This window comes from Saccoglossus kowalevskii, chromosome 7, assembly GCF_978046115.1.
Source record: "Saccoglossus kowalevskii chromosome 7, keSacKowa6.1, whole genome shotgun sequence".
In the NCBI taxonomy this organism is placed as follows: Eukaryota; Metazoa; Hemichordata; class Enteropneusta; family Harrimaniidae; genus Saccoglossus; species Saccoglossus kowalevskii.
The window spans coordinates 23,721,957-23,734,982 of record NC_140647.1 but is presented as its reverse complement, the minus strand read 5'-3'; the positions used below and the strand labels follow the sequence as shown (position 1 = coordinate 23,734,982).

The 13,026-nt window shown below is 34.4% G+C and overlaps 1 long non-coding RNA gene across 1 annotated transcript; it reads left to right on the top strand.

Moving 5' to 3' along the window:
• Positions 1-8,728: 8,728 nt before the first annotated feature.
• Positions 8,729-9,879, top strand: LOC100376421 (uncharacterized). The gene is made up of 3 exons (XR_013420666.1): positions 8,729-8,793; positions 9,071-9,114; positions 9,816-9,879. It is a non-coding gene; the product is annotated as an uncharacterized LOC100376421 (long non-coding RNA).
• The last annotated feature ends 3,147 nt before the right edge of the window (positions 9,880-13,026 follow it).

The window sequence follows — 13,026 nt, the reverse complement described above, 5'->3', positions numbered from 1 at the left end:
CACTGGACGTCAACGTCCTCGCCACGAAGAATGACCGTCCACAAGTGGATCTAAATTGACCGAAAACTGTATAATATTTGTGAATGATTTTTTTCTAATGAATTCATCCTATGGACTATAAATTCGACAAAAGCATACAGTGTCCCCTTGGGCAATAATGAATAATGAAATAGACGCTCTTTTCTCGAATCACACAGTTGTTTATAACAATGCAAAAAAAATCGTGCTGATAAATTATTTAAATAGTAAAATATAAAATACGTGCTTCGGGGTTAGTCTTTTGTCAAAACCATATCGCAACTCATTTCAAATATGCCTTCCAGGTATGCCACGTTTACCACATCTTCCTATACTGGACTGTGAACACGACTGTGTTGCATTTGAGAATTGTAGCAGTACAACATACCATTTCTTACCTGGCATTAGTTGACACTAGTAAACTGCGAAACAAATTTAACAATTTTGTAAAATAAAAAGAACCAACAGGACAAATGATTGTATATCTACAAACACAACTAAACGAATTGAAAAAGGTTTTTACTATCTCCTCAAAAAGTATTACGTCACATTTAGACACGTGACCAACTGTTCAAGCGATAACTTTATTTTGGTTAATCCTTACAATGTCCAGAGTTTATGACGAGTACATGTTCTCATACACCCATTTTTTTTTTAGAGTTTATGAATTCCTCGTTGATTTCACCAGGACCAAGTATGAGTGATAATGATGATTGCAGCCGAGACGGCAGTCCGAGTCTTAGTAACTCATCGTCCAGTCTAGGCGGTAGGTATTCGTAATTGTGTTCTGCAGAAAGTGTAATACCAGACTAAAGTATTGGTTTTACAAATAGTATGTTCATATTTAGCCTTTCACCCACCACTAAATGAGTTATTCTGTTATTTTTTTAGGTTGCAATAATCAGAAGAAACTTCATAAAACCAGTCGGGCACGACGAACCACTTTCTATGCCTACCAAATCACTTGACTCACACAAGTATTCGAAAAAGAGCAGTATCCGGATTCGGCTCAGCGCCAACAAATAGCAGATGTACTGGAGTTGGAATTTGACACAATCACGGTATGTACATTACTAGTAGTATTATTGTAGTCAATTTAGTTAACATTTTATGTCGTGTGTGCCATCTGCGCTTTTAAAAATGTTTCAATACTGTCAACGTGACACGACCTCCAACACCTCCTTCGTAAATATGCCATTCATGATACATTTATTTACCTTTACAGAGATGATTTCAAAACCGACGAGCTAAGTTCCGACGTAATCCGGCTAAGTTCCGGTGTGATAACATAATGCCAGTCAAAGAGGAAGTCCAGGAACATGCTGTTTCAGTCACACAAGAAACAATTGTAACACCGCCGCCCACAACCCCCGTTCCCACATCGAGTCGCGTTAGCTTATTTGCCATGGATTCGATTCTACAGCCTTCGTCACCAAGACGACTTCCTTCCAGTATCAAATGTACACATGATTTCGACCCAAAAGATGCAGATCCACCAGCACCCGGTGTTAATAGATATTAGTATAACCCATATTATTACCCGCCATATATGCATCACTACTATCCCGTTGTTCCTGCGCACTCTAGAGCCAAGTATTCTCCAAAGACAAGAGGGCCAAATTCAGGACCCCCTGAGCAACCTCTAGATTTAAGCTGTGCTGACAAGAGGTGTTCATATGACGTCAAAGAAAACGAGGAACCGGCATCCAAGTTTGTGGTCGGAGCCCTCGTCGGCAGGTGCAGCTCCCTTCACTAGAAAATGCATGAGAATGCGTGGGTTGTAATGCAAATTCAACGTATTCAAATTGTACTGAATTGATAATGAGCAAATGACAACGCGTTCAATAATGGGTGTATCCAATATTACCTGCATGCGTTCACATCCAAAGATCAAGTAGTATCGTGGTGTAATATTTTATTGTACTTTGCATTGTATTTTATTATTTTTAGCAATATTACGATTTCCAAGTCTAAAATGTCTACCTGACGTCGAACTTGACAATACGTCACACGTCACATGACATATTAATGTACGTACTTGTATGTCATATGATTATAAAAAAAACATGTGTAGTAATTTCATTTGTTCAGATCTTCGGTAAATTATTACAATTGAAATAAATTGTTACTATGTTATAGTTGCATCCATCGTAACGATAGTAATGTATCATAGCAATGTAGTGTAGTACGGGGTCAGTTTGAGGTGAACGAAACCATTAGGAGTTTCATAGGCATAATCATTATTGAAAAAGAAAAACATAAATCCACTGAGTGTGGTCACGGTGAAGACAGGGGGCGATGCAGATAGTAATGCAAACATACCCAGATGTTGCACATCTGACATGACATTATATTAGCCATCCAATTATTCGTATACTTACTGATTGATGCGCGCCAGGATGTTATTAGATATAAATGCATGCTCAAATGACTGAATGAATACATTTTCGTGGATATTTCACCCTTGTCTTTTACGAAAAATAGTTCGATGATCACATATTTTTTTCTGGGTTAAGTAAACTGAAGCTTATTTATAAAAAAAACCACATATTTAAAAAAACACACAAGGAAATCATCTGGTTGATCATGCCACTTAATTTAACAAACGTTTCTCAATTGTATCTCAGTGTATCTGAGTACATGTCATACAATACTATGGTCTCAGTCGCCAATGTTCATGATTTTACTGAATATTCGGAAAATGAATTTACGAGTAATTAAAAACAAATTAATTTTATTGCACGAACATACTGTACAGCGTAAGTAATGAGTAGTGTGACAGTATTAATAAATACGCATGGATACCAATTAACTATTAACTTCCATATGCTGCTACCCATCATTAGCCGAGAGAATTCCTGAAATATATATATTAATACCACCATGGTAACACATTCTAGATTATTAGTTTCCAGAGTTCGTGAATTACTGTATAGGTCATTTTAAGACCATATTTGACCGCGATATGACATCCACACAAATAATGTAACGGAAAAGTTCTGATAATCGATGTTTTTTTTTATTTTACTAAATGCGATTGGCCGTTAGATAATAGAGACAATCTGACGAACTATGACCCGATGAGGAATCAAAATCTGAATGGATGCAAAATGTAACGAGCACTTATTGTCTCATACGACATATATAGCAAATCAAACTGAATGCGTACCATTCAGAATATCATGTTTTCATCTGACAAGCTACGAGTTGTGTATATATTGGTGGTCATTGTTACTATTGTAACGGTAAGTATTAACACAGTCTGATTCCGTAAACCATTTACACTTGAGAATCTATTCTGGGTTTTGTGCATTCATGTATTGTGTTGATTTCACCCAGTTTAAAAAGCTTTCCAGCCCAATAAATACGGCTGGAAAAACAATTATTAATGATTTAATCACTCTTTTCTATTATGTCACTATTTAACAATGCACAACACTCAAAGTATATGCAAAGGTGATTGTGTTCGAAATACTAGATGCATTGTATCGTTAGACTGATTAGACTATTTGAGAAAAGTATTTCCCCATCTTCATGTGATCAATGATATATTGCGAAACCTGAATCCGGTGTAATTTAAGAGAATAATTCTTATTTAAATTTTATAAATAATTGTAATAAATTACAATATATTTTAAGAGAAGCATTTTTTTTTCTTCTAAGTTCGCAATGTATTAAATGATAAATGTTTCGTAGTAACAACGTTAAAATGGAATTACATCTTATTGTTGTCCGTTTTAGGCCAAATACGTAGACACAAGGAAGGCAGGTATGTAGATCTTATAATAATAAGGCTTGGTTTATCTAAAATTTCTTTAATCTTGTTTCAAATAAGATGCTTATTTTCGATTTAGTGAACGTATATATACATGGATGAATTTTTTGACAGGTAAAAAATGTCCCCCTGGTGTTCCTGAGCTTCAGTGCTCGATTGATCCATGTGAAGTCGAAACTTGTCCACTTTTCCCACGAGCACGATGTGTGGCTAACTTTTGTGGTGGTTGTAATGCTGTATTCTATCACAAGGGAAAAGAAGTGGACTGTACAGGTATACCACATTTAATAATTTGAACTGTTCTAACGACGTTTGCTTATCAATTTATTTTCACTTTTATCCCAGACTGTAAAACCCGTGTCACATCATTGTATGGCACGGCTGGCCATTGTTCTAATTATGTTTTATTTCAACTCTTGACATTATTGCTGTAAGTTGGTCCTTACATAGTTTGACATGCATATATTATAATGCTATAAATTATAAAGAATATTTACATAACTAACATGCTAATTAAACAAACTGGATCATACAATAAACACTTTGTACTTGTAGACAGTGTGAAGGTATTATTCATTATACTCCATCAGACCTAAACATTAGGATGTTTCCCAGAATAACTCCTCTACTCATTTATTAATACATTTACTATACAGCGCCACATTTAAATCTTCTAACTGAATGTGAGTTTATGTGTGTATTATTTAATAGTTGACAAGCCTGGGGAATGTCCCATTCCACAAGGAGGTAGCATGTGTGTAGAACTCTGCGGTGACGATGAAGACTGTGATGGTACTATGAAGTGTTGCAGCACTGGATGCGGTCATGTGTGCATGGAACCTGACGGTATGCTGTTTATTCTGTCAATATTATGTCAATCGGCAAAGTTTGTTGTGTGACTAAACCCTTTTGGTGAGAGTTACATCATGAAGCATAAAACTATAGTCATAAACTAGTATTCCACTTAGATTACAGCCCTTTAATTTGTAGAGGTGTTATACTATTTATGATTCTGTGTCATTTCAAATGTTTTAATATGTTTAATATATTTATAACATGGCATAACGTTTCCCAACCATTTATTACTTTCATATGTGAAATGCAAATTCGATTATTTTAATAGCATATATTACTCAGGTTATTGGTCATTTTTTTGCTAGTATCAAAAATCACATGTTGAGAAACACAATAAAGGGGCTAGTATCAAGTGTGATACTCGGAATCTATCTATCAATGAATGATGGAGATTAATTGATGTATTATTCCACTCTGAACGGATGGAACATCGTTTCATCGGGTCTCTTACAATATGTGCATGCAATTAAGTCAACTGCATTTCTCTCAATTGTGAATCAATTGTAAGTATAAATAGTGAACACTAAATGATTTCCCTTTAGTGTCTTTGTGCATTGAGCGACTATAAGAAAATCATTGCTGATATAGGCGAGTTATAATAGTGTTATACAATACCCTAGTTTTCTATTTGACCCAAATGTTTTCCAATGATTTGCATCCCCATCAAATTTCTACGATCGTGAATTGTTGATTATCAGCATGGATGAGATAGTGCCTCGTCTTATTAGTTTTACATTTAACGGGGGAACAAGCTTATTTCATATTGAAGTGTAATAACATAATTACACAAGTGGCATTTATGTCATCAGATCATCGTCTGTGAAGTAGTGTCGTTCGCTACAAAACTATGGGTTTAACAGTTTGACGAGAGAAGACAATATGTCTTTAAAAAGTCCGCATATACCCAGAAACCCACATAGGACTGGACTGGAATATGTATACCGCATACGTGGGAGAGTATAGGACATTGCTATGAAGGTATAGAAAATTAAAATCCACTTAATAGCCGATGTTAAATTCAATGCACAAATCTGAATATGTATGAAGGAGAAGAAGTTGAATTCAGCAGGATATATCATTGAAATATAATCACTGAAATTAGGATTGTTAATGGAAATATGATGGATCAATAATATATCGGAATGTGACATTACAAGATTGTTTCTCTTTAAATTTTGTGTTTAACTATTCTATAGAAATTTAACCGCATATGTGTTATTGCCATTATGATGTCGATATCTAGTCAAAACGTATGCCTTCAAACTCGAGAAATGTGCTGCCAATGAGTAAAATGTAGCACACTGATATTTTCATCTTTCTTGTAGTGTAGTATTGCATCAGTTCTTACAACAATAGATAGAATCGTGACTACTATATATTTAACACAATTAGAATCATTGCTATTGAAAAATGCTTGACTTTCAGTGTTCTATATCTATATACAGGAGGGGAAAAGGTAAAAATGGTGATTGAAGTGTCACATGAAAATGATCTTGAATACAAGTTTCCCAAATCTGTTTTCCGAATTTGTATTCCCCACTTTTGTTTTATATTATTGACATTATCTTGGAAGCCCCGCTAGTAGACAAAATAAATGTTAATATTTTAGATAATATTTATTTAGATGTTTCAACAGTGCATTTAATTTTGTATGAGTTTCGATATGAAATATCAGCTGGTATTTCATCCATTTGTTCCTTGTTACAAATGTGTTAATATTGATTCTTTTCAGAGTTAAACACAGAAAATTTGAGCAATCATGACAAAAATCGTGAAAAAATTCTGTAAAAAACTCGAGACACGACAAGCTTGAGCTTTCAAAGTTGTCATTAATTATTCGGACAGTCATACTTACGACGATATAATAACGATGGCGCGCTGTGTGTAAAATATACCAGATAACACCGAGAAAAGAGGAGCGATCTAGACGTATCACAAAATTACAAGCAATCCACTGTTACCGTATTGCAACAATAGTTTCCAGAACAGATACTATATTTATAAAACGTTTTTGTAATTCGCTTTGATATCTCGTATGGAACACATGAACAAATTTCCAAATTACACGCTAATGAGAACATGTTATTGTTTTAACAAACAAATTTATTTATTTGCATACAATTTATATACTCAATGAGGTCATTCAACAAGCTCATACTTACCTTGAATATAAAGCATCACTTTGTACATTGATCAACTGATAAGTTATGAAAATTAGAATAGAAAATTGAAAACAATTTAAGTTAACACCATCTTAACCTATTTGTCTGAAATATTCACAAACGATTCTTGTACATATTAGCTAATATGAAGTGTCTTAAATTATAGGATATATAGTTTTTAAAATAAAAGGAATCGCGTTTTCACTGAAAACAATACGTAGTTTATTCAAACATTCTGAAATCGATACTCAATATACACAAGGCACGCTATTGTCCTAAATCTACCCAAGAGTTTATTGTGACCGAAAATATGTATTTTTCATTATAGTGAACTTATAGCTTTTTAGATGAAAAAATGCACATTTTTAAGGGGACAACAATCTGTATTTATAGCGCCGAAGAAAAACAAGTAGGCAGTAAAATGTATTCATCATTGGGTAAAATAAGTATAGGAAAGGTTTATATATCTACTAATGTTATGTGTTATTTACTCGGCCATTATTCGTAACGATTACAATTGGTTTGTTTTTAGTTAGAAAATGAAATATTAAAGATGGACAGGTTATCCGAAATTGTCATGCAATAATCAGTATAGATATGCTATTTGCTTATTATAACATCCGGGCAATGCCGTAACAACTATCAATTAAATTCACATTTTAAAGACAATAACCAATTAATTAATGGACTGAATTAAGTGTCGTTCTAACATCCACAAACAGATAATGGCTGTTGGCCTGGTGTCCCAATGGTTTACTGTTTTGCCGACCCCTGTCGAGTCACGGAATGCCCAGCGTATCCAGAGGCAAAGTGTGTAGCCAATTATTGTGGTGGGTGTAATGCTGATTTCTATGTTGACGGAGAACTAGTAGACTGTATTGGTAAGTTAATTAAATATCAATAACAATATTAGATATGGTGAACAAGGGTAGAGTCATTAGCCTCAACGTCAAAAAATATCATCAATTTCAGGCGAGGACTGTGATGGGCACGAGGATGGTACAACATACCCAGCAGATGATGGATGTAATACTTGGTACGTTCCCCTATGTTATACTTCTCTATGCTACGATATTCAAAATTAATCAGTGATATTGAATGTGAATGCGATTAATAATGTGTACTCGTTTTAGTATATTATGATGCCATGATCGGTTATGTATATTATTACTTCTGAAAAAAAAAACTAATTTGGTCTGTATGGGATTAAAATGTACTTTTGTTATATTTTACTAGTACTTGCAATAATGGGCGTGAAATGTGTACTTTGATGGTATGTGGTAAGTATACATCAACAACACTACAAACTAACACAATTTTATTTCGCTATAAAATATATAATTTATGTTCACACATTTAGAAACAGGTATACACATGTGATAAAGGGAGTACTAGAAAGTATTACTGGTTAAAAAACTGTAGCATCTCTGAAAATCTGATAACCAAGCATTCCATTCAAAAACAATAGAATACACACTTCAGGTTTACGGGATCTCTCAGGGGTGTTGATTTCACGCTGATACATGAACAATTTGTTCTTGGCACCTTTATATTGAAACGGAAACATTTTCATGAACGTCGTGACTCAAAAGCGTTGATCAAAATATCTGTCACTTTTGAACATTTAAGAAAGTGTGTAAATTGCTTCGTGTTTTTACATATTAGCTAGTTCAACCTATCTTACGTATTTCCATTCGTTCACCAAATCTAAATAGAAACGTGTTCTTGCAGGTAGCATGTTGCAGATGGGTGTAGGTGTAAATAATGTGTTTTAACAGAACAACTGAATATCTTGTATGTAGTATGTATGACGCATATTATGGCATAATCAGTTTTAATGTTTTTGTAAAGTAGTGTATATGCTATCTGGCTATACTTTAATGACATGTAGGTCCAGTCATATGTCTTTTTAATTTTAGGACCAGATTGTCATGGGCACGTAGATGGAACAACATATTCAGCAGGGGACGGGTGTAACACTTGGTAAGTGTAAGGAATTGGTGTAATGCTATTTTTAAAATTCGTCGTTTGTGGTTATGTCATATGTGCCGCATATGGAATGAATAAGGTGACCTGTGAGTATGGTGACGAAGACATTAACTTTTGAGAAGACGATTATCATAAATTTGACTTTAAATATATACGTTTGTTTATTCTCAAATGCATTAATGTGTATCGAACAATATGTCAATTCACCCCCGCCCCCATAAATTAAAGTAGCCAATATGTTTATTACCTTTTTAAAAATTGTCTCCATTAGCAACTGCGTGAATGGGCATGAGATATGCACAATGATGGCATGCGGTGAGTATATCGCTAAACTTCGTGTCTGTAGTATTGGTACATTACGTTATATAGTAAAAAACACACATCAAAGCTAGTTTTAAATTCAGGCGCCCGAAAATGAGCAATAGAATACATCGCTGCCTTTATGCACCACCTTGAACTTAGTGTCTGTCACTGTTTTTTTAGTCAGATCATGAATATTCATCGATCACAAGTTGATCTTATGTAAATTTCTAGTATAGTTTACACTTTGATTATGCAAATTATATGTAACAGTGACTACACATTCTGAAAGTTCGACGATCGGTCACACGTGTTCTGAATTCACGTATCGTCATAGGTGATTACATATTCTAGGACTTTTAAATGTATGATACGTCCGTCAAAATATATATTAAAAATATTTTGAGAGGTAAATTATTTGAAAAATAAAATGAAACTGGTACTCTTGGACATGGAGGCTTTCTAAAGATACAATATCTCTGTCTGTGGCCTAGATAGTCGGTTAGTATATCCAAGAAGAGTGCTCAGGTCTATCAATGCATAAACACGAGGTGTCTAGATGAAAACACTGACCCGATTTCAATTGTATTTTTTCCATGCATTGTGTCGTTACTAATGAACTCTGTTCTTTTATATGCTAGATAACAACGTACCATACATTATTTAAACAGTAATACCTCAACTAATTATTAATCTAAATTTTGTCGTTTTTACAGTGCTAATATGATGTCATCATCACAGGTACTCTACTAACTCTAAAACAAAAACCTACATTTACCATATACAGATTAACATCAATTTGCTCGCTCAATTTGTTCAATTTCAACGTTTGTCTTACAATCGATCTCGCTAATAAAAACTGTGCAGTAAATATGTATGAGTGATATCATTTCCACTTATGAGTACTACTCCGCCAGTCTGTATAAATATGTTAAATAGTATGTTCAGGGTGAGTCCATATAAGTAGCACAACTACTAGGTATAATGGGTTCTTCACAGTTATGTGTGAGGCTTGCTTAGACGGTTCTAGCCAGTAGTGTGACTTTTTATGTTAAAACCCACAAACGGGTTATTTAACCTAGTAAATATGGGATTCAACACTAATTTCATGTCTCAATCTTATCTAGAAACTGGCCTATAGAAACAGCCTATTCGAAATTCAAGATGGCCGACCATCCAAATATCATGTTGTGAACAACATTTACTATCTTCACAGATATATACGCATAATAAATCCTGAATATTTTGCATAATCGATCTTTTTCATTTCAGCACCTGACTGAAATGAAGTTTTATTGCACTCGTTTATATCTCCACAGTAGTTATTGCTAATTTGTGTAGATTCATATTCTTTCTATTGTTCACCCCAACACAAAATATTAAATTTATGAATTTCAAATATTCTTATAAACAAAAAATAAAAAGTTATATAAATCCACTATTTTGGGAGAAATTACTGACAGAAATGTTGCCGTTTCAGTTGCAAAATTGTAATGGTTGTTGCAGAAATTTAAATTGAAATGTGTTAAAAAAGGCGAAAATGTTTCATGCGTGATTAAAGTGAAGAATACATATATAATAGTTGTGGTCGATAACAACAACTATTTACAAAGCAACTCACGAACAATTAAATAATATACCCTACACCCTCGACGCCGAACTCAGACGTAACCCAATACGCAACACAATCTATATTATGATTGCCCTTGCAAATACTTATTTCAAAGCATGATGTATTACCAGAATTTATCCTTACTGAAACCCGAGGTTTTTTGGCTTTGGCGATTTAATAAGACATAGAAGTCGATGGTTTCAGTTGCTGTAACTGATCTTGAAGTAAATAAAGATTGGTCATCGTCACAAATGATTGTTCGAATGATGCAGTTTGTCAAAATGATATGCTTCAAAGATACAGGTCATGTAGTAGTTTTTCATTATATGCTGTTATCTTCGTGCTATTTAGGTAATACTTAGTGTTTCCAGAAAGTCGCGCAGTGAATATTTGCACCACAGACAAGTATGCTACACTCCATTATTCTACAGACAGAAACATAACTAACCTTATTCATTCTAAAATTACATCCAACTGCCGTTATTGAGGGATGGGATAAAATCGATTAATTAAATACGTTTAAAATCATAAGGAAAACAAGACTGGCATTTAAATAATCCAGCAGATAGCAGAATTGATCTTCAGTGTTAGTATTTAGTTTTACAACAGAATCAATTACATTGCCCATATGTTTATGAATACGATTATGTATAGTTCACCATGCTTTAGTGAACGTAAGTAACAAGAATTTGCTGTTTCGAATGCGAGACTGGAAGGTTCAACACCTTGATTCAGTTATTTTCGTAATTCCGAATCAGTTCTTTTCTTGTCATAGTGCAGAATCAATCGTGTTTATGTTCAGTGCAATTTTACATTGATTAAAGTCAGAGGTAAATGCACAAATATCACCCATAGTAACGTGCGTGTACATGAGTTTAGATATAACTACTATACTGACATCCTGGGTATGACGTTAAAACTGCATCCGGTTGAGGAGTTTTTGGACTTGGGAGAATGAGGTTACCCTTTTCCACAATTACCTCCAGGTCACCCTTGGGCAATGTGTGGTTCCTGTCAAATTATGTTTGCCTTATTATATTTTTTAGAGGAGTATTAATTCGATGTTTGTGGCGTTTAGCGAGTAACATACACTGACCAACAACACTTTCATGAACGCCATCATCACTACTGTCATGGAAAACACCAACATGGATCACATAATCAGCACTGTCATGACCGACAACACTGTCATGGATGACATCATCACCTTATACTAAAATATGTATATCCTGGGTATGACGTTAAAACTGTATCCGGTTGTGGAGTTTTTGGACTTGGGAGAATGAGGTTACCCTTTTCCACAATTACCTCCAGGTCACCCTTGGGCAATGTGTGGTTCCTGTCAAATTATGTTTGCCTTATTATATTTTTTTAGAGGAGTATTAATTCGATGTTTGTGATGTTTAGCGAGTAACGTACACTGACCAACAACACTTTCATGAACGCCTTCATCATTACTGTCATGGAAAACACCAACATGGATCACATAATCAGCACTGTCATGACCGACAACACTGTCATGGATGACATCATCACCTTATACTAAAATATGTTTGGGTATTTAGAGTAGTAATATATTTTTCACTTCCGGTCCAGTTATACTATATTACTTACTTTTGAGATATACTCCTTAGTATGTGTTTGTTCTTGGTATATTTCAGCTTCGTCGTCCTGTACTTCATTTAGTAATTCAGACTTCCAAGATTGCGTAAAAACGGGTAGTTCGTGATTTTGACACAGAAAATGTCTAGGCTAAATTATTTGATGAGGGATAGTCGCTTAGGTATGTGCACTCTAACGTGCAGCACATAGACCTGAACGGCCAAGCAATAAAATAATTACTTTGCAAAAAAGTATGTTTGATAAGATAAATACGGGTTTTACCATCGCTTACTATGGCACCCATCGAGTGATTCTAGTTTTCCTCAAGAGTACACAATGGTTAATTCGCGTTTTGTACTATGATTTAAAACAGTTTCGTGTGCTTCACGTGTTCATTTGCCTTAAATAGGGATTCATCATTGCCGTTCCTGCTGGAATCTTACCGATATCGATTTAGTCGCAATTTTCGTTGCCATCGCCATTAATTCACAAAAAAACCTCGTGGTGAAGTAGTTATTAGCATAAATATGTTTTGCACCTTTGTCGTCATTTTTAATTATCATTGCCATTTTCAACACAAGAGTGAATAAAACTGGAACACCAATACTTACAGTATGTCACTAAAGCAGTATAACAAGTATGCATGATGCAAAGCCCATTCTATAAATGTTTAAATATTTTTTGGTCAAAATAAGAGACTAGGTGATAATATC